The 4,372-nt window shown below is 36.1% G+C and overlaps 1 long non-coding RNA gene across 1 annotated transcript in view; it reads left to right on the forward strand.

The window, feature by feature from the left end:
- LOC103584962 overlaps positions 1 to 4,107 on the forward strand; it is a 69,545-nt gene extending 65,438 nt beyond the window's left edge. The window contains exon 3 of the long non-coding RNA XR_550030.1: positions 3,652 to 4,107. This is a non-coding gene — a long non-coding RNA (uncharacterized LOC103584962). The remainder of the gene's footprint in view (positions 1 to 3,651) is intronic.
- The last annotated feature ends 265 nt before the right edge of the window (positions 4,108 to 4,372 follow it).

Here is a 4,372-nt window from a genome sequence, read left to right on the forward strand (position 1 = left end):
GGGCAATGCCGTTTGAAGGCTCACAAACCTTCTCCAGGTAACTGTTGCACAAAGCTGGTGTCTTCTTTGGCATTGAAAGGCATTGCAAGTCCTTCACTTGTACATCAGATGAAGCTGGCTTCCACAGGCACCACGTTTGTGATACATATATTCTTTAAAAGCTAGCTTCCATTCAGCCTTAAAAAAGAAGGAAATCCTGCCATTTGCTACAACATGGATGCGACATTATGCTAAGTGAAATAAGCCAGACACAGAAAGCCAAATACTGTATGATCCCACTTATACAAAGTATCTAAAGTAGTCAAACTCATAGCAACAGAAAGCAGAAGGTTGGTTGCCAGGGGCTGGAGGGAGGGGGGAAATGGGGAGTTGCTAATCAACAGGTATAAAGCTTCACTTATGCAGTACAAGATGAATAAGTTCTAGATATCTGCTGTGCAACATTGTGCCTACAGCTAACAATACTGTATTGTATACTTAAAAATTTATTAAGAGGGTAGATCTTATGTTAAATGTTATTACCATAATAAAATGAAAATTAAAAAAAATTTTAAAAGCCACCCTCTCCCTGGGCTGATGTGTCCGTCTGCTGAGTCATTGAGTGAAATGGCACCATGNTCTCCTGCTTTGGTTTGGTTTGTTTGGGTTTTTTTTACTATTTTTGTTTTGTCAAGTACATGCAGTTGATTTAATGTAATTTAAATTCACTTATGATATACCTGCACTGTAAAATTCTCCCATTTGTGTAAAATAAAGTACACATGCCCATGTAGATCCTTACATATACGTAGACTATCTGGAGGGATACTCAAGAAACTAGGAATACAAGTTACTTTTGCCGAGAAGGACAGGAGACCTGGAGAACTGGAATCAGAAGGACACTTTTCAGTCTGTTTTATTTTTGTATTTGAATTGTTTTCACGTATATGCATTACTTTTTTAAAAAAACCTACAAGTGAAAATACCATGTGTAAAAGTATACATAAAATATAATGGTTTAAGAAGATTTAAGATACAAATGTCGACTGAATACTATTTACCTCCTGCTAATAACAACTTACTTCATCTCTACCTCAATTCTTAACCTTTGAGGGCTCATAGAATTGTTGAAAATTTGGTAAAAACTAAAATCCATGAAGTCCATAAACCCTAGACTTAAAGCTATTGAACTATGACAACATCTACCCGTGGCATTCTTGCCAAAAATGTTTAACTTGACTCAATTCATGAAGATATAATCAGATGAATCCAACATATGGGACATTCTTTAATATAACTAGCCTAAACTCCTCAAAAATTCAATGTCATGAAACAAGGCAAAACAAAAATATAAATCCAAAGAGACCAAGACACAACTAAATAAAATGTGTACACCTTGATAGAATCATGAATTGGGGAGGAAAAAAAAATCTATAAAAGACATCTTTGGGACAATCTGGGAAATCTGAATTCATATTTTACATTATATAATATTATGGAATCATTATTTATTTTATGGGTGTGATCATGCCCGTTGAACAACTAAGGGGTGAAATGTCAGGATGTCTGCAATTCACTTTCATGGCTCAACTACACACACAGATAGGGAAAAAGGATGTGACAAAACATTAATAATTGGTGAAGCTACATAAAGCATATGTGTATGTCCGTTGTACTATTTTTCTAACTTTTCTGTAAGTCTGAAATTTTCTATATAAAAAGTCAAAGGGAAGAAATTCCCTTCACTCTCCTATAACTGTAACATCATATCCACCACCAAATTTCCCCCTCTCCCTCTTATGGCTTTCCATCAGTAAGTCTGAAATTTTCTATATAAAAAGTCAAAGGGAAGAAATTCCCTTCACTCTCCTATAATTGTAACATCATATCCACCACCAAATTTCCCCCTCTCCCTCTTATGGCTTTCCATCACCCTCTTTTTTGCCAAGATGAATTGTTAGTACTGTTCAGGAAATCTAGCACTTGATTCATTTCCTCCAAAAATAGTATGAAGCATAAACAATGTCTCAACTTGAGCTGACACTTCTTTTGTCTTTGTCGCTCTTGGCTAAACTATGAGCTTGGTGAGGTCAGGAACTATGCTTTTATCACTTTTATAACCCCGATGTCAAAACACAATAAGGAGAGGCAATGAACGTGAGCTGAACTAAAACTCTGGACCAGTTTACTGATCTTTAGTACCTATTGTGTTATTTTTCAGCCAATAGGGTAACAGATTGTATGAGAAGAAGAAAAGATGCTGAAACCGAACCACTAAAATGAAATTCTAGGGTTGCCTGTCCCATGAGTATGTATAAAAAGAGCCTTCTTTCTAGTAGCTTCGCGCCACATTAGCAAGAGTCTGGAAATACAAAGCACATCTGAAGTGAATAAAGTTAGGATTTTTGCACTGCCACCTGTGCACGCTGCTGGCTTTATCCAGCCTCTAACAGCTGGCTTTTTATTTTCTCGTACTACACTGACAACACTCTCTGATGACAGAGCTGAAAAGCCTGTCACTGGCAACATGGGCCCATCTTACTTCAGAGTAAATAAAACAATTTTAACCAAATTGGAAACTAAATGACAGAAAGTGCCACAGATGGAACACACTGGGAACAGGAGTGGAATGCTGCATGCCCATCATCCCCACTATCCGGGAATGGAATCAACACTGAAATGCTGGCAGGGGACAGAGCAGACTATCACTGTGTGTGTAGAAAGAGCCAACCAAGGTGTATTTATCACTGGGAATAAGAAGCACTTCACGTACTCTCCATCAAAACGAAAATGAAATCTATCCATTGCAATAAATGCTTCACTTTTTAAAAAATGTTTCCTCTTGACTTTACTCACTGCTCATTATTTTTCCTTCTCTCTTTTCATGTACCTTCTTTTCTCTGGATATATCTCTAGAAAGGAAACACATGGTCCTCATCTAACCGACACTTAAATTCTACAGAACTCTATGAAATTAAGTTATTCTGTTTACAGTAAAGTTTAGGAGACCTAATGCAGCCTGTTTATTAAAATCATGATAATTGGTAGAAATAGAATTATTTAAATAAAGGTATTACTAAAAGGATCACAAATGGCAAAAGTAAGTCTGAGGACATCTTTCTTTATAGAGTGAAAGAACCTAAGGCTAACACTCTGTTGCCTGCCTTTAGGAAATTGCTTACTCTTTTTAAGACCAAGGATTCCCTGTTTTTCCTATTCTCCTTCTTACATTTTATTAGTCCAGGAAAGCATCAGAGGAGAGTGAAAGAGGAAAGGTTTATGAAAAGAGAAAATGGAAAATCATTTCTTTCAAAGCAGTGCTCAGGAAAGAAAGAGCTTGACCAGTTGAAATCAACCGGGAAATTTATATTTGCCTATGTAGTAGTAGGTCTACTCTAGTTGCTCTGGATAAAATACATATAATTCCCCCAAACTGATATATGACCTGTTGCATAATTACCCCTAATTAGACAATTGATCCTACCTCCTGCAATTCCTCTCCCAATAACCACGATCAGTTGTTCTGGGCCTGGAAGATCAGATAGTCAGATTTACCATCTCAGCTCCATACTTACACTGAAACTCTTGACCTGAATAAAGGAAGAAAAATAGTGACACACTTCTCACTGCTGTGAGAGTGACACTGCTTTTGTTGCTTTTCTCTCTCTGCAGATGCTGGGAGTTCTGAGGTCTCATGCAGAAATCATCAACTTATATACTAGCAAGTCTAAACCAATGCCTTGGGGACATTTTTGATCCCCAAATAATAATAGCAATATACCTTTCAGATGTTTTATTGTTAAAATAAACCTTCTGAAGATGAATGAGAGATCAAGAGGCAAGGAAACAGAATTCAGTACTACCTAAAATGCAGTCCCCCATGCTTATGTATTTAAAAGTTTAGAATGACAAAATGTAAGGTCCACTGTTCTTACATATTTCACTTAGATTTCCTAAGTTACAATTATGTATTACAGTTTTGAATAAGCTGTACTTTTGCTCTATTCTTATCATTTAGTTCACTTTTCATTGTAATAAAATAACTGATAAATGCTTAAATCTCTGACATGCTAAGATGCCAATCAAACACAATAGCAATATCTGGCATACACCTGGAAACTTTCCTAAATAAAATAAAATTATTATTGAACTTCATCTCTTCCTTCCTTATTACTAACTAATAGTGCCACATCTGAAAGGGTCATTTTCAAGCTACACTTCTATTTATAATAGTGTGTTCACTGTCTTTCGTCTTCTGTCACATTGTCTGTGACCTTGACCATTTCAGGATGGATAAAAAATGCCATAAACATATGTTTATGAAGTTATACACATCTTGTAAGAGATTTTGTAGTTATTAAAAGCAATAAAGAGTGACAAGGACAATTCTATA

The sequence above is a fragment of the Galeopterus variegatus genome, unplaced genomic scaffold (genome assembly GCF_000696425.1).
Source record: "Galeopterus variegatus unplaced genomic scaffold, G_variegatus-3.0.2 Scaffold204, whole genome shotgun sequence".
NCBI classification, from domain to species: domain Eukaryota; kingdom Metazoa; phylum Chordata; class Mammalia; order Dermoptera; family Cynocephalidae; genus Galeopterus; species Galeopterus variegatus.